The following is a 22697-nucleotide window of genomic DNA, read 5'->3' as shown; positions in this document are numbered from 1 at the left end:
CCGCACTGTCCAATTACTCGCTGTCAGCAGCAAGTGGCGTCTGCTGCCTCAATCAACAGGTTACTGGCCATCTCGGGGAGGTAAAATAGCACAACCCGGGCCAAATCTCCCCAGAAACCAAGCACCGGCTCAGCAAAACGTAGGCACATGATATCCGGGTCACTGAACCTCCGAGCAGCTCTGACAGAACACCCAAGTGACTGAAACTTTCTTTGCGTTGCAATGATGAATCTCCGGTGGAAACAAGTTGGGGGAAATTGCTCCTCCTGAACATTTCTTCTTGTGTAAAAGGGGCAAAAATCCTTTTCAATTTAACCACTGCTGCAGCAGATTCTTGGTGTCTTAAGCACCTTGATAACCCAGCTCTTAACATGCAGCCGCAATTATGACAAGGGGTAAAGGTTCATGACACGCAGAGGGGAAAAAGTTATTTAAGTTATGACAGTCGCTCACAGATTTATTAGCGTTTTGTTCAGTCAGTAACAGAGACATACCTGGATTTATTGATGCAGATTAACATAACTATTCAGCGTCACGCAGAGCCGCTGGGAGTACTTTGCCTCCCTTAAAGACGGACACAGCTGATTCTGTAACTGAAGCTAAGGAAACAGGCAGACCTGCCAAATTATCATTTTATTTTGTTCTTCATTCGGCAAGTAACAGGAACACTAACAAGGTGGCGTTGAAAATGAGATGCACTGCGGCTCCGCTCAATATCAAAGCGCTCCTTCATATTGAACCGAGGAAGAATATAATTGAATAAAAGCAAAATACTGTGGATGCTGGAAATCTGAAATAAAAACAAGAAATTCTGGAAATACTCAGCACGACTGGCAGCATCTGTGGAGACAGAAGCAGAGTTAACATTTCGGCTCAGTGACCCTTCTTCAGAACTGGCAAATATTAGAAATGTCAAAGGTTAGAAGCAAGTAAAGCGGGGGTGGAGCAAGAGATAACAAAGGAGAAGGTGTAGATTGGACAAGGCCACAGAATAGCTGACCAGAAGGTCATGGAGCAAAGGCAAACAATATGTTAATGGTGTGTTGAAAGACAAAGCATTAGTACAGAGAGGACTGTTAATGGACTGAAAATTGAACAGCAGCAAGTACAAACAGGAAAAAAAACAGTGGGTAAGCAAACTGAACAAACTAAGATGAAATAAAATAAACATACAAAAAAATGTAAAAAATGTAAAAATGAAAAATAACAAAAAATGAAAGTAAAATGGGGGCCCCGTCATGCTCTGGAATTATTGAACTCAATATTCAGTCCGGCACGCTCTCGTGTGCAGTGGTTCACACCGCAGCCTCACAGCTCCAGCGACCCGCTTTCAATTCTGGGCACTGCCTGCGTGGTTTTTGCAAGTTCTCCCTGTGTCTGCGTGGGATTCCTCTGGGTGCTCCGGTTTCCTCCCACATGCCAAAGACTGGCTGCTTGATAGGTTAATTGGCCATTATAAATTGCCCCTCGTATAGGGAGGTGGTGGGGAAATATAGGGAAGGTGGGGATGTGGTAGGAATATGGAATTCGTGTCGGATTAGTATAAATGGGTGGTCGATGGTCAGCACAGACTCGGTGGGCCGAAGGGCCTGTTTCACTGCTGTATCACCAAACTAAACTAATCGGTCAACGGGATGCTGTTTTTCGAGCTTGTGTTGATGTTCACTGGAACACTGAGGCAATCCCAGGATAGAGATGTGAGCATGAGAGCAGTGGGCAGTCTTGAAATGGCAAGCAACCGGAAGCTCAGGGTCCTGCTTGCGGACTGAGCCGACGTATTCCGCAAAGCGGTCACCCAGTCTGCGTTTGGTCTCCTCAATAAACATGAATATACATGAATTGGATTTAGGCGCCAGTATGTTTGAAAACAAGAAGAAAGAAAAGCACAAATGCCATTAACTCTGACTTTGCAAATGATTCACTGAAAAATTCTTTCATTTGCTGGAAAAGATGACTATTGTGCATCTGAAAATGGGCACCATGGAATTGTGTTGCATACTGACCTGTTTTCCTATATTTGCCTGTCATCTATGCAATTCAATTTGTGTTGGATATTGCTGAGAATCTCATTTCAAGATGAGGGCACAGATATTATTATAATACGGCTGAAAGCCTAAACCTGGAACAAATACTGTGTTACATGGATTGCAACGTTTCGAGGGCTGTGCAGCTAAGGTGAGGAAGACAGGAATGATGTGTTTGATGATTGCGTGGAATGCATTGCAAACTTGGGTTACGTTGCTTGATTTCATTCTACACCTTGAAATTCAGAAACAAGTGAGGCACCAGGTGGAAACCAACAGCTGTCTCTGTGGAAGAGGGGACATGGCTTCCTAATCTAACCATTTGAACTCTGCAAACATTCTGCTGGATCTGAACTGCCCTGTATACCAAGGCCAATTTGTATACTATATAAATTGGCATGCCCAGACTATGCAGTGGGGTCCAACCAGGACATTATATAGCTGCAGTGAAGCTTCGCCCCCATTATATAACTGCCTCTGTTACGCATTCTACTGCGAGGGTAATCACATTGTATGTAGCAACTCAGCAAAATAAGGACTCATTTGATCAAAATAAAGAGTTTAAAAACACAAATATGTGTCAGTGCAATCAGTAAATAATGAGAAATGAAATCCAGAAGTTGGCAAGAATCCCAAGTGGATGTCTTGGTGTGGTTGGGGAAGGGAATCTTTGTCAATGATGGCACACTGTGCATTAACACTGCAGCAGCTGCTGCACCTCTTACAAACTTAGTTTCTTAAGGTAGAGTTTAAAAAAAAAGGGAATTGGATAATTGCATGAAAGGAGAGGCAAAGAAAAGCAGAGCTAAGGAAGTGGGCCCAAATGGCAAGTCTTTGAAAAAACTGGCACTGGTACGATGGACTGAATGGATGGCGATGTGTTGTGCACTGCTGATCGTCCATGGCTGGGTCAATACCTCTGCAGCCTTGCGAAATGTCACAGTGGAATTGCATTTCAATGAAACAAGCAGCACAAATCGATTAAGACTGTACAGTTTAACAATACTTGCAGCTTCCTCAGCGCTGCAACTGTGTTGAGTTTCTGTAGTGTAGTGGTGATCACGTTTGCCTCACACGCAAAAGGTCCCCAGTTCGAAACTGGGCAGAAACATTTTCAAAACCAACCCGAACATCTTCGCAAGAAATATGCAATCATTGACATTCCCCATGAACACAACACAATTTCTCAAAGCTCTCTTTCTCTTGCACATTGTGTGCACAATGCCTTGCACTCGCTCCTCTTTCTAGTCCTGATGCTGCAGAAAGTTCCTCAAAACCGAGCAGTGACACTTTATTTGGCTCAGATTAGAATAGAAACCTGCAACACGAGCTTGCTCAGTCACAGCGAATCTTAGTCTCATTTCAGACGAGGCAAAAGCACATCAGCAATTCACTTTCACCAGCTCCACAGTCGTTGAGACAGGGGCACGCTGCAATATTTTGACCCGCACTGTCCAATTACTCGCTGTCAGCAGCAAGTGGCGTCTGCTGCCTCAATCAACAGGTTACTGGCCATCTCGGGGAGGTAATATAGCACAACCCGGGCCAAATCTCCCCATAAACCAAGCAGCGGCTCAGCAAAACGTAGGCACATGATATCCGGGTCACTGAACCTCCGAGCAGCTCTTCAAGAACACCCAAGTGACTGAAACTTTCTTTGAGTTGCAATGATGAATCTCCGGTGGAAACAAGTTGGGGGAAATTGCTCCTCCTGAACATTTCTTCTTGTGTAAAAGGGGCAAAAATCCTTTTCAATTTAACCACTGCTGCAGCAGATTCTTGGTGTCTTAAGCACCTTGATAACCCAGCTCTTAACATGCAGCCGCAATTATGACAAGGGGTAAAGGTTCATGACACGCAGAGGGGAAAAAGTTATTTAAGTTATGACAGTCGCTCACAGATTTATTAGCGTTTTGTTCAGTCAGTAACAGAGACATACCTGGATTTATTGATGCAGATTAACATAACTATTCAGCGTCACGCAGAGCCGCTAGGAGTACTTTGCCTCCCTTAAAGACGGACACAGCTGATTCTGTAACTGAAGCTAAGGAAACAGGCAGACCTGCCAAATTATCATTTTATTTTGTTCTTCATTCGGCAAGTAACAGGAACACTAACAAGGTGGCGTTGAAAATGAGATGCACTGCGGCTCCGCTCAATATCAAAGCGCTCCTTCATATTGAACCGAGGAAGAATATAATTGAATAAAAGCAAAATACTGTGGATGCTGGAAATCTGAAATAAAAACAAGAAATTCTGGAAATACTCAGCACGACTGGCAGCATCTGTGGAGACAGAAGCAGAGTTAACATTTCGGCTCAGTGACCCTTCTTCAGAACTGGCAAATATTAGAAATGTCAAAGGTTAGAAGCAAGTAAAGCGGGGGTGGAGCAAGAGATAACAAAGGAGAAGGTGTAGATTGGACAAGGCCACAGAATAGCTGACCAGAAGGTCATGGAGCAAAGGCAAACAATATGTTAATGGTGTGTTGAAAGACAAAGCATTAGTACAGAGAGGACTGTTAATGGACTGAAAATTGAACAGCAGCAAGTACAAACAGGAAAAAAAAACAGTGGGTAAGCAAACTGAACAAACTAAGATGAAATAAAATAAACATACAAAAAAATGTAAAAAATGTAAAAATGAAAAATAACAAAAAATGAAAGTAAAATGGGGGCCCCGTCATGCTCTGGAATTATTGAACTCAATATTCAGTCCGGCACGCTCTCGTGTGCAGTGGTTCACACCGCAGCCTCACAGCTCCAGCGACCCGCTTTCAATTCTGGGCACTGCCTGCGTGGTGTTTGCAAGTTCTCCCTGTGTCTGCGTGGGATTCCTCTGGGTGCTCCGGTTTCCTCCCACATGCCAAAGACTGGCTGCTTGATAGGTTAATTGGCCATTATAAATTGCCCCTCGTATAGGGAGGTGGTAGGGAAATATAGGGAAGGTGGGGATGTGGTAGGAATATGGAATTCGTGTCGGATTAGTATAAATGGGTGGTCGATGGTCAGCACAGACTCGGTGGGCCGAAGGGCCTGTTTCACTGCTGCATCACCAAACTAAACTAATCGGTCAACGGGATGCTGTTTTTCGAGCTTGTGTTGATGTTCACTGGAACACTGAGGCAATCCCAGGATAGAGATGTGAGCATGAGAGCAGTGGGCAGTCTTGAAATGGCAAGCAACCGGATGCTCAGGGTCCTGCTTGCGGACTGAGCCGATGTCTTCCGCAAAGCGGTCACCCAGTCTGCGTTTGGTCTCCCCAATAAACATGAATATACATGAATTGGATTTAGGCGCCAGTATGTTGCAAAACAAGAAGAAAGAAAAGCACAAATGCCATTAACTCTGACTTTGCAAATGATTCACTGAAAAATTCTTTCCTTTGCTGGAAAAGATGACTATTGTGCATCTGAAAATGGGCACCATGGGATTGTGTTGCATACTGACCTGTTTTCTTATATTTGCCTGTCATCTGTGCAATTCAATTTGTGTTGGATATTGCTGAGAATCTCATTTCAAGATGAGGGCACAGATATTATTATAATCCTACTGAAAGCCTAAACCTGGAACAAATCCTGTGTTACATGGATTGCAACTTATCGAGGGCTGTGCAGCTAAGGTGAGGAAGACAGGAATGATGTGTTTGATGATTGCGTGGAATGCATTGCAAACTTGGGTTACGTTGCTTGATTTCATTCTACACCTTGAAATTCAGAGACAAGTGAGGCACCAGGTGGAAACCAACAGCTGTCTCTGTGGAAGAGGGGACATGGCTTCCTAATCTAACCATTTGAACTCTGCAAACATTCTGCTGGATCTGAACTGCCCTGTATACCAAGGCCAATTTGTATACTATATAAATTGGCATGCCCAGACTATGCAGTGGGGTCCAACCAGGACATTATATAGCTGCAGTGAAGCTTCGCCCCCATTATATAACTGCCTCTGTTACGCATTCTACTGCGAGGGTAATCACATTGTATGTAGCAACTCAGCAAAATAAGGACTAATTTGATCAAAATAAAGAGTTTAAAAACACAAATATGTGTCAGTGCAATCAGTAAATAATGAGAAATGAAATCCAGAAGTTGGCAAGAATCCCAAGTGGATGTCTTGGTGTGGTTGGGGAAGGGAATCTTTGTCAATGATGGCACACTGTGCATTAACACTGCAGCAGCTGCTGCACCTCTTACAAACTTAGTTTCTTAAGGTAGAGTTTAAAAAAAAAGGGAATTGGATAATTGCATGAAAGGAGAGGCAAAGAAAAGCAGAGCTAAGGAAGTGGGCCCAAATGGCAAGTCTTTGAAAAAACTGGCACTGGTACGATGGACTGAATGGACTGGCGATGTGTTGTGCACTGCTGATCGTCCATGGCTGGGTCAATACCTCTGCAGCCTTGCGAAATGTCACAGTGGAATTGCATTTCAATGAAACAAGCAGCACAAATCGATTAAGACTGTACAGTTTAACAATACTTGCAGCTTCCTCAGCGCTGCAACTGTGTTGAGTTTCTGTAGTGTAGTGGTGATCACGTTTGCCTTACACGCAAAAGGTCCCCAGTTCGAAACTGGGCAGAAACATTTTCAAAACCAACCCGAACATCTTCGCAAGAAATATGCAATCATTGACATTCCCCATGAACACAACACAATTTCTCAAAGCTCTCTTTCTCTTGCACATTGTGTGCACAATGCCTTGCACTCGCTCCTCTTTCTAGTCCTGATGCTGCAGAAAGTTCCTCAAAACCGAGCAGTGACACTTTATTTGGCTCAGATTAGAATAGAAACCTGCAACACGAGCTTGCGAAGTATCAGCGAATCTTTGTCTCATTTCAGACGAGGCAAAAGCACATCAGCAATTCACTTTCACCAGCTCCACAGTCGTTGAGACAGGGGCACGCTGCAATATTTTGACCCGCACTGTCCAATTACTCGCTGTCAGCAGCAAGTGGCGTCTGCTGCCTCAATCAACAGGTTATTGGCCATCTCGGGGAGGTAAAATAGCACAACCCGGGCCAAATCTCCCCATCAACCAAGCACCGGCTCAGCAAAACGTAGGCACATGATATCCGGGTCTCTGAACCTCCGAGCAGCTCTGACAGAACAGCCAAGTGACTGAAACTTTCTTTGCGTTGCAATGATGAATCTCCGGTGGAAACAAGTTGGGGGAAATTGCTCCTCCTGAACATTTCTTCTTGGTGAAAAGGGGCAAAAATCCTTTTCAATTTAACCACTGCTGCAGCAGATTCTTGGTGTCTGAAGCACCTTGATAACCCAGCTCTTAACATGCAGCCGCAATTATGACAAGGGGTAAAGGTTCATGACACGCAGAGGGGGAAAATTTATTTAAGTTATGACAGTCGCTCACAGATTTAATAGCGTTTTGTTCAGTCAGTAACAGAGACATACCTGGATTTATTGATGCAGATTAACATAACTATTCAGCGTCACGCAGAGCCGCTAGGAGTACTTTGCCTCCCTTCAAGACGGACACAGCTGATTCTGCAACTGAAGCTAAGGAAACAGGCAGACCTGCCAAATTATCATTTTATTTTGTTCTTCATTCGGCAAGTAACAGGAACACTAACAAGGTGGCGTTGAAAATGAGATGCACTGCGGCTCCGCTCAATATCAAAGCGCTCCTTCATATTGAACCGAGGAAGAATATACATGAATAAAAGCAAAATACAGTGGATGCTGGAAATCTGAAAAAAAAAACAAGAAATTCTGGAAATACTCAGCACGACTGGCAGCATCTGTGGAGACAGAAGCAGAGTTAACATTTCGGCTCAGTGACCCTTCTTCAGAACTGGCAAATATTAGAAACGTCAAAGGTTAGAAGCAAGTAAAGCGGGGGTGGAGCAAGAGATAACAAAGGAGAAGGTGTAGATTGGACAAGGCCACAGAATAGCTGACCAGAAGGTCATGGAGCAAAGGCAAACAATATGTTAATGGTGTGTTGAAAGACAAAGCATTAGTACAGAGAGGACTGTTAATGGACTGAAAATTGAACAGCAGCAAGTACAAACAGGAAAAAAAAACAGTGGGTAAGCAAACTGAACAAACTAAGATGAAATAAAATAAACATACAAAAAAATGTAAAAAATGTAAAAATGAAAAATAACAAAAAATGAAAGTAAAATGGGGGCCCCGTCATGCTCTGGAATTATTGAACTCAATATTCAGTCCGGCACGCTCTCGTGTGCAGTGGTTCACACCGCAGCCTCACAGCTCCAGCGACCCGCTTTCAATTCTGGGCACTGCCTGCGTGGTGTTTGCAAGTTCTCCCTGTGTCTGCGTGGGATTCCTCTGGGTGCTCCGGTTTCCTCCCACATGCCAAAGACTGGCTGCTTGATAGGTTAATTGGCCATTATAAATTGCCCCTCGTATAGGGAGGTGGTAGGGAAATATAGGGAAGGTGGGGATGTGGTAGGAATATGGAATTCGTGTCGGATTAGTATAAATGGGTGGTCGATGGTCAGCACAGACTCGGTGGGCCGAAGGGCCTGTTTCACTGCTGCATCACCAAACTAAACTAATCGGTCAACGGGATGCTGTTTTTCGAGCTTGTGTTGATGTTCACTGGAACACTGAGGCAATCCCAGGATAGAGATGTGAGCATGAGAGCAGTGGGCAGTCTTGAAATGGCAAGCAACCGGATGCTCAGGGTCCTGCTTGCGGACTGAGCCGATGTCTTCCGCAAAGCGGTCACCCAGTCTGCGTTTGGTCTCCCCAATAAACATGAATATACATGAATTGGATTTAGGCGCCAGTATGTTGCAAAACAAGAAGAAAGAAAAGCACAAATGCCATTAACTCTGACTTTGCAAATGATTCACTGAAAAATTCTTTCCTTTGCTGGAAAAGATGACTATTGTGCATCTGAAAATGGGCACCATGGGATTGTGTTGCATACTGACCTGTTTTCTTATATTTGCCTGTCATCTGTGCAATTCAATTTGTGTTGGATATTGCTGAGAATCTCATTTCAAGATGAGGGCACAGATATTATTATAATCCTACTGAAAGCCTAAACCTGGAACAAATCCTGTGTTACATGGATTGCAACTTATCGAGGGCTGTGCAGCTAAGGTGAGGAAGACAGGAATGATGTGTTTGATGATTGCGTGGAATGCATTGCAAACTTGGGTTACGTTGCTTGATTTCATTCTACACCTTGAAATTCAGAGACAAGTGAGGCACCAGGTGGAAACCAACAGCTGTCTCTGTGGAAGAGGGGACATGGCTTCCTAATCTAACCATTTGAACTCTGCAAACATTCTGCTGGATCTGAACTGCCCTGTATACCAAGGCCAATTTGTATACTATATAAATTGGCATGCCCAGACTATGCAGTGGGGTCCAACCAGGACATTATATAGCTGCAGTGAAGCTTCGCCCCCATTATATAACTGCCTCTGTTATGCATTCTACTGCGAGGGTAATCACATTGTATGTAGCAACTCAGCAAAATAAGGACTCATTTGATCAAAATAAAGAGTTTAAAAACACAAATATGTGTCAGTGCAATCAGTAAATAATGAGAAATGAAATCCAGAAGTTGGCAAGAATCCCAAGTGGATGTCTTGGTGTGGTTGGGGAAGGGAATCTTTGTCAATGATGGCACACTGTGCATTAACACTGCAGCAGCTGCCGCACCTCTTACAAACTTAGTTTCTTAAGGTAGAGTTTAAAAAAAAGGGAATTGGATAATTGCATGAAAGGAGAGGCAAAGAAAAGCAGAGCTAAGGAAGTGGGCCCAAATGGCAAGTCTTTCAAAAAACTGGCAATGGTACGATGGCCTGAATGGACTGGCGATGTGTTGTGCACTGCTGATCGTCCATGGCTGGGTCAATACCTCTGCAGCCTTGCGAAATGTCACAGTGGAATTGCATTTCAATGAAACAAGCAGCACAAATCGATTAAGACTGTACAGTTTAACAATACTTGCAGCTTCCTCAGCGCTGCAACTGTGTTGAGTTTCTGTAGTGTAGTGGTGATCACGTTTGCCTTACACGCAAAAGGTCCCCAGTTCGAAACTGGGCAGAAACATTTTCAAAACCAACCCGAACATCTTCGCAAGAAATGTGCAATCATTGACATTCCCCATGAACACAACACAATTTCTCAAAGCTCTCTTTCTCTTGCACATTGTGTGCACAATGCCTTGCACTCGCTCCTCTTTCTAGTCCTGATGCTGCAGAAAGTTCCTCAAAACCGAGCAGTGACACTTTATTTGGCTCAGATTAGAATAGAAACCTGCAACACGAGCTTGCTAAGTCACAGCGAATCTTAGTCTCATTTCAGACGAGGCAAAAGCACATCAGCAATTCACTTTCACCAGCTCCACAGTCGTTGAGACAGGGGCACGCTGCAATATTTTGACCCGCACTGTCCAATTACTCGCTGTCAGCAGCAAGTGGCGTCTGCTGCCTGAATCAACAGGTTACTGGCCATCTCGGGGAGGTAAAATAGCACAACCCGGGCCAAATCTCCCCAGAAACCAAGCACCGGCTCAGCAAAACGTAGGCACATGATATCCGGGTCACTGAACCTCCGAGCAGCTCTGACAGAACACCCAAGTGACTGAAACTTTCTTTGCGTTGCAATGATGAATCTCCGGTGGAAACAAGTTGGGGGAAATTGCTCCTCCTGAACATTTCTTCTTGTGTAAAAGGGGCAAAAATCCTTTTCAATTTAACCACTGCTGCAGCAGATTCTTGGTGTCTGAAGCACCTTGATAACCCAGCTCTTAACATGCAGCCGCAATTATGACAAGGGGTAAAGGTTCATGACACGCAGAGGGGGAAAATTTATTTAAGTTATGACAGTCGCTCACAGATTTAATAGCGTTTTGTTCAGTCAGTTACAGAGACATACCTGGATTTATTGATGCAGATTAACATAACTATTCAGCGTCACGCAGAGCCGCTAGGAGTACTTTGCCTCCCTTCAAGACGGACACAGCTGATTCTGTAACTGAAGCTAAGGAAACAGGCAGACCTGCCAAATTATCATTTTATTTTGTTCTTCATTCGGCAAGTAACAGGAACACTAACAAGGTGGCGTTGAAAATGAGATGCACTGCGGCTCCGCTCAATATCAAAGCGCTCCTTCATATTGAACCGAGGAAGAATATACATGAATAAAAGCAAAATACTGTGGATGCTGGAAATCTGAAAAAAAAACAAGAAATTCTGGAAATACTCAGCACGACTGGCAGCATCTGTGGAGACAGAAGCAGAGTTAACATTTCGGCTCAGTGACCCTTCTTCAGAACTGGCAAATATTAGAAACGTCAAAGGTTAGAAGCAAGTAAAGCGGGGGTGGAGCAAGAGATAACAAAGGAGAAGGTGTAGATTGGACAAGGCCACAGAATAGCTGACCAGAAGGTCATGGAGCAAAGGCAAACAATATGTTAATGGTGTGTTGAAAGACAAAGCATTAGTACAGAGAGGACTGTTAATGGACTGAAAATTGAACAGCAGCAAGTACAAACAGGAAAAAAAAAAAGTGGGTAAGCAAACTGAACAAACTAAGATGAAATAAAATAAACATACAAAAAAATGTAAAAAATGTAAAAATGAAAAATAACAAAAAATGAAAGTAAAATGGGGGCCCCGTCATGCTCTGGAATTATTGAACTCAATATTCAGTCCGGCACGCTCTCGTGTGCAGTGGTTCACACCGCAGCCTCACAGCTCCAGCGACCCGCTTTCAATTCTGGGCACTGCCTGCGTGGTGTTTGCAAGTTCTCCCTGTGTCTGCGTGGGATTCCTCTGGGTGCTCCGGTTTCCTCCCACATGCCAAAGACTGGCTGCTTGATAGGTTAATTGGCCATTATAAATTGCCCCTCGTATAGGGAGGTGGTAGGGAAATATAGGGAAGGTGGGGATGTGGTAGGAATATGGAATTCGTGTCGGATTAGTATAAATGGGTGGTCGATGGTCAGCACAGACTCGGTGGGCCGAAGGGCCTGTTTCACTGCTGCATCACCAAACTAAACTAATCGGTCAACGGGATGCTGTTTTTCGAGCTTGTGTTGATGTTCACTGGAACACTGAGGCAATCCCAGGATAGAGATGTGAGCATGAGAGCAGTGGGCAGTCTTGAAATGGCAAGCAACCGGAAGCTCAGGGTCCTGCTTGCGGACTGAGCCGATGTCTTCCGCAAAGCGGTCACCCAGTCTGCGTTTGGTCTCCCCAATAAACATGAATATACATGAATTGGATTTAGGCGCCAGTATGTTGCAAAACAAGAAGAAAGAAAAGCACAAATGCCATTAACTCTGACTTTGCAAATGATTCACTGAAAAATTCTTTCCTTTGCTGGAAAGGATGACTATTGTGCATCTGAAAATGGGCACCATGGGATTGTGTTGCATACTGACCTGTTTTCTTATATTTGCCTGTCATCTGTGCAATTCAATTTGTGTTGGATATTGCTGAGAATCTCATTTCAAGATGAGGGCACAGATATTATTATAATCCTACTGAAAGCCTAAACCTGGAACAAATCCTGTGTTACATGGATTGCAACTTATCGAGGGCTGTGCAGCTAAGGTGAGGAAGACAGGAATGATGTGTTTGATGATTGCGTGGAATGCATTGCAAACTTGGGTTACGTTGCTTGATTTCATTCTACACCTTGAAATTCAGAAACAAGTGAGGCACCAGGTGGAAACCAACAGCTGTCTCTGTGGAAGAGGGGACATGGCTTCCTAATCTAACCATTTGAACTCTGCAAACATTCTGCTGGATCTGAACTGCCCTGTATACCAAGGCCAATTTGTATACTATATAAATTGGCATGCCCAGACTATGCAGTGGGGTCCAACCAGGACATTATATAGCTGCAGTGAAGCTTCGCCCCCATTATATAACTGCCTCTGTTATGCATTCTACTGCGAGGGTAATCACATTGTATGTAGCAACTCAGCAAAATAAGGACTAATTTGATCAAAATAAAGAGTTTAAAAACACAAATATGTGTCAGTGCAATCAGTAAATAATGAGAAATGAAATCCAGAAGTTGGCAAGAATCCCAAGTGGATGTCTTGGTGTGGTTGGGGAAGGGAATCTTTGTCAATGATGGCACACTGTGCATTAACACTGCAGCAGCTGCTGCACCTCTTACAAACTTAGTTTCTTAAGGTAGAGTTTAAAAAAAAGGGAATTGGATAATTGCATGAAAGGAGAGGCAAAGAAAAGCAGAGCTAAGGAAGTGGGCCCAAATGGCAAGTCTTTCAAAAAACTGGCAATGGTACGATGGCCTGAATGGACTGGCGATGTGTTGTGCACTGCTGATCGTCCATGGCTGGGTCAATACCTCTGCAGCCTTGCGAAATGTCACAGTGGAATTGCATTTCAATGAAACAAGCAGCACAAATCGATTAAGACTGTACAGTTTAACAATACTTGCAGCTTCCTCAGCGCTGCAACTGTGTTGAGTTTCTGTAGTGTAGTGGTGATCACGTTTGCCTCACACGCAAAAGGTCCCCAGTTCGAAACTGGGCAGAAACATTTTCAAAACCAACCCGAACATCTTCGCAAGAAATATGCAATCATTGACATTCCCCATGAACACAACACAATTTCTCAAAGCTCTCTTTCTCTTGCACATTGTGTGCACAATGCCTTGCACTCGCTCCTCTTTCTAGTCCTGATGCTGCAGAAAGTTCCTCAAAACCGAGCAGTGACACTTTATTTGGCTCAGATTAGAATAGAAACCTGCAACACGAGCTTGCTAAGTCACAGCGAATCTTAGTCTCATTTCAGACGAGGCAAAAGCACATCAGCAATTCACTTTCACCAGCTCCACAGTCGTTGAGACAGGGGCACGCTGCAATATTTTGACCCGCACTGTCCAATTACTCGCTGTCAGCAGCAAGTGGCGTCTGCTGCCTCAATCAACAGGTTACTGGCCATCTCGGGGAGGTAAAATAGCACAACCCGGGCCAAATCTCCCCAGAAACCAAGCACCGGCTCAGCAAAACGTAGGCACATGATATCCGGGTCACTGAACCTCCGAGCAGCTCTGACAGAACACCCAAGTGACTGAAACTTTCTTTGAGTTGCAATGATGAATCTCCGGTGGAAACAAGTTGGGGGAAATTGCTCCTCCTGAACATTTCTTCTTGTGTAAAAGGGGCAAAAATCCTTTTCAATTTAACCACTGCTGCAGCAGATTCTTGGTGTCTTAAGCACCTTGATAACCCAGCTCTTAACATGCAGCCGCAATTATGACAAGGGGTAAAGGTTCATGACACGCAGAGGGGGAAAATTTATTTAAGTTATGACAGTCGCTCACAGATTTAATAGCGTTTTGTTCAGTCAGTAACAGAGACATACCTGGATTTATTGATGCAGATTAACATAACTATTCAGCGTCACGCAGAGCCGCGAGGAGTACTTTGCCTCCCTTCAAGACGGACACAGCTGATTCTGTAACTGAAGCTAAGGAAACAGGCAGACCTGCCAAATTATCATTTTATTTTGTTCTTCATTCGGCAAGTAACAGGAACACTAACAAGGTGGCGTTGAAAATGAGATGCACTGCGGCTCCGCTCAATATCAAAGCGCTCCTTCATATTGAACCGAGGAAGAATATACATGAATAAAAGCAAAATACTGTGGATGCTGGAAATCTGAAAAAAAAACAAGAAATTCTGGAAATACTCAGCACGACTGGCAGCATCTGTGGAGACAGAAGCAGAGTTAACATTTCGGCTCAGTGACCCTTCTTCAGAACTGGCAAATATTAGAAACGTCAAAGGTTAGAAGCAAGTAAAGCGGGGGTGGAGCAAGAGATAACAAAGGAGAAGGTGTAGATTGGACAAGGCCACAGAATAGCTGACCAGAAGGTCATGGAGCAAAGGCAAACAATATGTTAATGGTGTGTTGAAAGACAAAGCATTAGTACAGAGAGGACTGTTAATGGACTGAAAATTGAACAGCAGCAAGTACAAACAGGAAAAAAAACAGTGGGTAAGCAAACTGAACAAACTAAGATGAAATAAAATAAACATACAAAAAAATGTAAAAAATGTAAAAATGAAAAATAACAAAAAATGAAAGTAAAATGGGGGCCCCGTCATGCTCTGGAATTATTGAACTCAATATTCAGTCCGGCACGCTCTCGTGTGCAGTGGTTCACACCGCAGCCTCACAGCTCCAGCGACCCGCTTTCAATTCTGGGCACTGCCTGCGTGGTGTTTGCAAGTTCTCCCTGTGTCTGCGTGGGATTCCTCTGGGTGCTCCGGTTTCCTCCCACATGCCAAAGACTGGCTGCTTGATAGGTTAATTGGCCATTATAAATTGCCCCTCGTATAGGGAGGTGGTAGGGAAATATAGGGAAGGTGGGGATGTGGTAGGAATATGGAATTCGTGTCGGATTAGTATAAATGGGTGGTCGATGGTCAGCACAGACTCGGTGGGCCGAAGGGCCTGTTTCACTGCTGCATCACCAAACTAAACTAATCGGTCAACGGGATGCTGTTTTTCGAGCTTGTGTTGATGTTCACTGGAACACTGAGGCAATCCCAGGATAGAGATGTGAGCATGAGAGCAGTGGGCAGTCTTGAAATGGCAAGCAACCGGAAGCTCAGGGTCCTGCTTGCGGACTGAGCCGATGTCTTCCGCAAAGCGGTCACCCAGTCTGCGTTTGGTCTCCCCAATAAACATGAATATACATGAATTGGATTTAGGCGCCAGTATGTTGCAAAACAAGAAGAAAGAAAAGCACAAATGCCATTAACTCTGACTTTGCAAATGATTCACTGAAAAATTCTTTCCTTTGCTGGAAAAGATGACTATTGTGCATCTGAAAATGGGCACCATGGGATTGTGTTGCATACTGACCTGTTTTCTTATATTTGCCTGTCATCTGTGCAATTCAATTTGTGTTGGATATTGCTGAGAATCTCATTTCAAGATGAGGGCACAGATATTATTATAATCCTACTGAAAGCCTAAACCTGGAACAAATCCTGTGTTACATGGATTGCAACTTATCGAGGGCTGTGCAGCTAAGGTGAGGAAGACAGGAATGATGTGTTTGATGATTGCGTGGAATGCATTGCAAACTTGGGTTACGTTGCTTGATTTCATTCTACACCTTGAAATTCAGAAACAAGTGAGGCACCAGGTGGAAACCAACAGCTGTCTCTGTGGAAGAGGGGACATGGCTTCCTAATCTAACCATTTGAACTCTGCAAACATTCTGCTGGATCTGAACTGCCCTGTATACCAAGGCCAATTTGTATACTATATAAATTGGCATGCCCAGACTATGCAGTGGGGTCCAACCAGGACATTATATAGCTGCAGTGAAGCTTCGCCCCCATTATATAACTGCCTCTGTTATGCATTCTACTGCGAGGGTAATCACATTGTATGTAGCAACTCAGCAAAATAAGGACTCATTTGATCAAAATAAAGAGTTTAAAAACACAAATATGTGTCAGTGCAATCAGTAAATAATGAGAAATGAAATCCAGAAGTTGGCAAGAATCCCAAGTGGATGTCTTGGTGTGGTTGGGGAAGGGAATCTTTGTCAATGATGGCACACTGTGCATTAACACTGCAGCAGCTGCTGCACCTCTTACAAACTTAGTTTCTTAAGGTAGAGTTTAAAAAAAAGGGAATTGGATAATTGCATGAAAGGAGAGGCAAAGAAAAGCAGAGCTAAGGAAGTGGGCCCAAATGGCAAGTCTTTCAAAAAACTGGCAATGGCACGATGGCCTGAATGGACTGGCGATGTGTTGTGCACTGCTGATCGTCCATGGCTGGGTCAATACCTCTGCAGCCTTGCGAAATGTCACAGTGGAATTGCATTTCAATGAAACAAGCAGCACAAATCGATTAAGACTGTACAGTTTAACAATACTTGTAGCTTCCTCAGCTCTGCAACTGTGTTGAGTTTCTGTAGTGTAGTGGTGATCACGTTTGCCTCACACGCAAAAGGTCACCAGTTCGAAACTGGGCAGAAACATTTTCAAAACCAACCCGAACATCTTCGCAAGAAATGTGCAATCATTGACATTCCCCATGAACACAACACAATTTCTCAAAGCTCTCTTTCTCTTGCACATTGTGTGCACAATGCCTTGCACTCGCTCCTCTTTCTAGTCCTGATGCTGCAGAAAGTTCCTCAAAACCGAGCAGTGACACTTTATTTGGCTCAGATTAGAATAGAAACCTGCAACACGAGCTTGCTAAGTCACAGCGAATCTTAGTCTCATTTCAGACGAGGCAAAAGCACATCAGCAATTCACTTTCACCAGCTCCACAGTCGTTGAGACAGGGGCACGCTGCAATATTTTGACCCGCACTGTCCAATTACTCGCTGTCAGCAGCAAGTGGCGTCTGCTGCCTGAATCAACAGGTTACTGGCCATCTCGGGGAGGTAAAATAGCACAACCCGGGCCAAATCTCCCCAGAAACCAAGCACCGGCTCAGCAAAACGTAGGCACATGATATCCGGGTCACTGAACCTCCGAGCAGCTCTGACAGAACACCCAAGTGACTGAAACTTTCTTTGCGTTGCAATGATGAATCTCCGGTGGAAACAAGTTGGGGGAAATTGCTCCTCCTGAACATTTCTTCTTGTGTAAAAGGGGCAAAAATCCTTTTCAATTTAACCACTGCTGCAGCAGATTCTTGGTGTCTGAAGCACCTTGATAACCCAGCTCTTAACATGCAGCCGCAATTATGACAAGGGGTAAAGGTTCATGACACGCAGAGGGGGAAAATTTATTTAAGTTATGACAGTCGCTCACAGATTTAATAGCGTTTTGTTCAGTCAGTTACAGAGACATACCTGGATTTATTGATGCAGATTAACATAACTATTCAGCGTCACGCAGAGCCGCTAGGAGTACTTTGCCTCCCTTCAAGACGGACACAGCTGATTCTGTAACTGAAGCTAAGGAAACAGGCAGACCTGCCAAATTATCATTTTATTTTGTTCTTCATTCGGCAAGTAACAGGAACACTAACAAGGTGGCGTTGAAAATGAGATGCACTGCGGCTCCGCTCAATATCAAAGCGCTCCTTCATATTGAACCGAGGAAGAATATACATGAATAAAAGCAAAATACTGTGGATGCTGGAAATCTGAAAAAAAAACAAGAAATTCTGGAAATACTCAGCACGACTGGCAGCATCTGTGGAGACAGAAGCAGAGTTAACATTTCGGCTCAGTGACCCTTCTTCAGAACTGGCAAATATTAGAAACGTCAAAGGTTAGAAGCAAGTAAAGCGGGGGTGGAGCAAGAGATAACAAAGGAGAAGGTGTAGATTGGACAAGGCCACAGAATAGCTGACCAGAAGGTCATGGAGCAAAGGCAAACAATATGTTAATGGTGTGTTGAAAGACAAAGCATTAGTACAGAGAGGACTGTTAATGGACTGAAAATTGAACAGCAGCAAGTACAAACAGGAAAAAAAAAGTGGGTAAGCAAACTGAACAAACTAAGATGAAATAAAATAAACATACAAAAAAATGTAAAAAATGTAAAAATGAAAAATAACAAAAAATGAAAGTAAAATGGGGGCCCCGTCATGCTCTGGAATTATTGAACTCAATATTCAGTCCGGCACGCTCTCGTGTGCAGTGGTTCACACCGCAGCCTCACAGCTCCAGCGACCCGCTTTCAATTCTGGGCACTGCCTGCGTGGTGTTTGCAAGTTCTCCCTGTGTCTGCGTGGGATTCCTCTGGGTGCTCCGGTTTCCTCCCACATGCCAAAGACTGGCTGCTTGATAGGTTAATTGGCCATTATAAATTGCCCCTCGTATAGGGAGGTGGTAGGGAAATATAGGGAAGGTGGGGATGTGGTAGGAATATGGAATTCGTGTCGGATTAGTATAAATGGGTGGTCGATGGTCAGCACAGACTCGGTGGGCCGAAGGGCCTGTTTCACTGCTGCATCACCAAACTAAACTAATCGGTCAACGGGATGCTGTTTTTCGAGCTTGTGTTGATGTTCACTGGAACACTGAGGCAATCCCAGGATAGAGATGTGAGCATGAGAGCAGTGGGCAGTCTTGAAATGGCAAGCAACCGGAAGCTCAGGGTCCTGCTTGCGGACTGAGCCGATGTCTTCCGCAAAGCGGTCACCCAGTCTGCGTTTGGTCTCCCCAATAAACATGAATATACATGAATTGGATTTAGGCGCCAGTATGTTGCAAAACAAGAAGAAAGAAAAGCACAAATGCCATTAACTCTGACTTTGCAAATGATTCACTGAAAAATTCTTTCCTTTGCTGGAAAAGATGACTATTGTGCATCTGAAAATGGGCACCATGGGATTGTGTTGCATACTGACCTGTTTTCTTATATTTGCCTGTCATCTGTGCAATTCAATTTGTGTTGGATATTGCTGAGAATCTCATTTCAAGATGAGGGCACAGATATTATTATAATCCTACTGAAAGCCTAAACCTGGAACAAATCCTGTGTTACATGGATTGCAACTTATCGAGGGCTGTGCAGCTAAGGTGAGGAAGACAGGAATGATGTGTTTGATGATTGCGTGGAATGCATTGCAAACTTGGGTTACGTTGCTTGATTTCATTCTACACCTTGAAATTCAGAAACAAGTGAGGCACCAGGTGGAAACCAACAGCTGTCTCTGTGGAAGAGGGGACATGGCTTCCTAATCTAACCATTTGAACTCTGCAAACATTCTGCTGGATCTGAACTGCCCTGTATACCAAGGCCAATTTGTATACTATATAAATTGGCATGCCCAGACTATGCAGTGGGGTCCAACCAGGACATTATATAGCTGCAGTGAAGCTTCGCCCCCATTATATAACTGCCTCTGTTATGCATTCTACTGCGAGGGTAATCACATTGTATGTAGCAACTCAGCAAAATAAGGACTCATTTGATCAAAATAAAGAGTTTAAAAACACAAATATGTGTCAGTGCAATCAGTAAATAATGAGAAATGAAATCCAGAAGTTGGCAAGAATCCCAAGTGGATGTCTTGGTGTGGTTGGGGAAGGGAATCTTTGTCAATGATGGCACACTGTGCATTAACACTGCAGCAGCTGCTGCACCTCTTACAAACTTAGTTTCTTAAGGTAGAGTTTAAAAAAAAGGGAATTGGATAATTGCATGAAAGGAGAGGCAAAGAAAAGCAGAGCTAAGGAAGTGGGCCCAAATGGCAAGTCTTTCAAAAAACTGGCAATGGCACGATGGCCTGAATGGACTGGCGATGTGTTGTGCACTGCTGATCGTCCATGGCTGGGTCAATACCTCTGCAGCCTTGCGAAATGTCACAGTGGAATTGCATTTCAATGAAACAAGCAGCACAAATCGATTAAGACTGTACAGTTTAACAATACTTGTAGCTTCCTCAGCTCTGCAACTGTGTTGAGTTTCTGTAGTGTAGTGGTGATCACGTTTGCCTCACACGCAAAAGGTCCCCAGTTCGAAACTGGGCAGAAACATTTTCAAAACCAACCCGAACATCTTCGCAAGAAATGTGCAATCATTGACATTCCCCATGAACACAACACAATTTCTCAAAGCTCTCTTTCTCTTGCACATTGTGTGCACAATGCCTTGCACTCGCTCCTCTTTCTAGTCCTGATGCTGCAGAAAGTTCCTCAAAACCGAGCAGTGACACTTTATTTGGCTCAGATTAGAATAGAAACCTGCAACACGAGCTTGCTAAGTCACAGCGAATCTTAGTCTCATTTCAGACGAGGCAAAAGCACATCAGCAATTCACTTTCACCAGCTCCACAGTCGTTGAGACAGGGGCACGCTGCAATATTTTGACCCGCACTGTCCAATTACTCGCTGTCAGCAGCAAGTGGCGTCTGCTGCCTGAATCAACAGGTTACTGGCCATCTCGGGGAGGTAAAATAGCACAACCCGGGCCAAATCTCCCCAGAAACCAAGCACCGGCTCAGCAAAACGTAGGCACATGATATCCGGGTCACTGAACCTCCGAGCAGCTCTGACAGAACACCCAAGTGACTGAAACTTTCTTTGCGTTGCAATGATGAATCTCCGGTGGAAACAAGTTGGGGGAAATTGCTCCTCCTGAACATTTCTTCTTGTGTAAAAGGGGCAAAAATCCTTTTCAATTTAACCACTGCTGCAGCAGATTCTTGGTGTCTGAAGCACCTTGATAACCCAGCTCTTAACATGCAGCCGCAATTATGACAAGGGGTAAAGGTTCATGACACGCAGAGGGGGAAAATTTATTTAAGTTATGACAGTCGCTCACAGATTTAATAGCGTTTTGTTCAGTCAGTTACAGAGACATACCTGGATTTATTGATGCAGATTAACATAACTATTCAGCGTCACGCAGAGCCGCTAGGAGTACTTTGCCTCCCTTCAAGACGGACACAGCTGATTCTGTAACTGAAGCTAAGGAAACAGGCAGACCTGCCAAATTATCATTTTATTTTGTTCTTCATTCGGCAAGTAACAGGAACACTAACAAGGTGGCGTTGAAAATGAGATGCACTGCGGCTCCGCTCAATATCAAAGCGCTCCTTCATATTGAACCGAGGAAGAATATACATGAATAAAAGCAAAATACTGTGGATGCTGGAAATCTGAAAAAAAAACAAGAAATTCTGGAAATACTCAGCACGACTGGCAGCATCTGTGGAGACAGAAGCAGAGTTAACATTTCGGCTCAGTGACCCTTCTTCAGAACTGGCAAATATTAGAAACGTCAAAGGTTAGAAGCAAGTAAAGCGGGGGTGGAGCAAGAGATAACAAAGGAGAAGGTGTAGATTGGACAAGGCCACAGAATAGCTGACCAGAAGGTCATGGAGCAAAGGCAAACAATATGTTAATGGTGTGTTGAAAGACAAAGCATTAGTACAGAGAGGACTGTTAATGGACTGAAAATTGAACAGCAGCAAGTACAAACAGGAAAAAAAAAAAGTGGGTAAGCAAACTGAACAAACTAAGATGAAATAAAATAAACATACAAAAAAATGTAAAAAATGTAAAAATGAAAAATAACAAAAAATGAAAGTAAAATGGGGGCCCCGTCATGCTCTGGAATTATTGAACTCAATATTCAGTCCGGCACGCTCTCGTGTGCAGTGGTTCACACCGCAGCCTCACAGCTCCAGCGACCCGCTTTCAATTCTGGGCACTGCCTGCGTGGTGTTTGCAAGTTCTCCCTGTGTCTGCGTGGGATTCCTCTGGGTGCTCCGGTTTCCTCCCACATGCCAAAGACTGGCTGCTTGATAGGTTAATTGGCCATTATAAATTGCCCCTCGTATAGGGAGGTGGTAGGGAAATATAGGGAAGGTGGGGATGTGGTAGGAATATGGAATTCGTGTCGGATTAGTATAAATGGGTGGTCGATGGTCAGCACAGACTCGGTGGGCCGAAGGGCCTGTTTCACTGCTGCATCACCAAACTAAACTAATCGGTCAACGGGATGCTGTTTTTCGAGCTTGTGTTGATGTTCACTGGAACACTGAGGCAATCCCAGGATAAAGATGTGAGCATGAGAGCAGTGGGCAGTCTTGAAATGGAAAGCAACCGGAAGCTCAGGGTCCTGCTTGCGGACTGAGCCGATGTCTTCCGCAAAGCGGTCACCCAGTCTGCGTTTGGTCTCCCCAATAAACATGAATATACATGAATTGGATTTAGGCGCCAGTATGTTGCAAAACAAGAAGAAA

General features: G+C 44.1%; 6 non-coding genes across 6 annotated transcripts; all 6 read left to right on the top strand.

Moving 5' to 3' along the window:
- Nucleotides 1-3062: 3062 nt before the first annotated feature.
- trnav-cac (transfer RNA valine (anticodon CAC)) lies at nt 3063-3135 on the top strand. The gene has a single exon. It is a non-coding gene; the product is annotated as a tRNA-Val (tRNA).
- A 3398-nt stretch (nt 3136-6533) lies between these two features.
- On the top strand, nt 6534-6606 carry trnav-uac (transfer RNA valine (anticodon UAC)). The gene has a single exon. It is a non-coding gene; the product is annotated as a tRNA-Val (tRNA).
- Nucleotides 6607-10004: 3398 nt separating this feature from the next.
- trnav-uac (transfer RNA valine (anticodon UAC)) lies at nt 10005-10077 on the top strand. Its single transcript has one exon. It is a non-coding gene; the product is annotated as a tRNA-Val (tRNA).
- Nucleotides 10078-13474: 3397 nt separating this feature from the next.
- Nucleotides 13475-13547, top strand: trnav-cac (transfer RNA valine (anticodon CAC)). The gene has a single exon. It is a non-coding gene; the product is annotated as a tRNA-Val (tRNA).
- Nucleotides 13548-16943: 3396 nt separating this feature from the next.
- Nucleotides 16944-17016, top strand: trnav-cac (transfer RNA valine (anticodon CAC)). The gene has a single exon. It is a non-coding gene; the product is annotated as a tRNA-Val (tRNA).
- A 3395-nt stretch (nt 17017-20411) lies between these two features.
- Nucleotides 20412-20484, top strand: trnav-cac (transfer RNA valine (anticodon CAC)). Its single transcript has one exon. It is a non-coding gene; the product is annotated as a tRNA-Val (tRNA).
- The last annotated feature ends 2213 nt before the right edge of the window (nt 20485-22697 follow it).

This window comes from Heterodontus francisci, chromosome 22, assembly GCF_036365525.1.
Source record: "Heterodontus francisci isolate sHetFra1 chromosome 22, sHetFra1.hap1, whole genome shotgun sequence".
Lineage (NCBI taxonomy): Eukaryota > Metazoa > Chordata > Chondrichthyes > Heterodontiformes > Heterodontidae > Heterodontus > Heterodontus francisci.
This window is presented reverse-complemented; position numbering and strand designations above follow the sequence as displayed.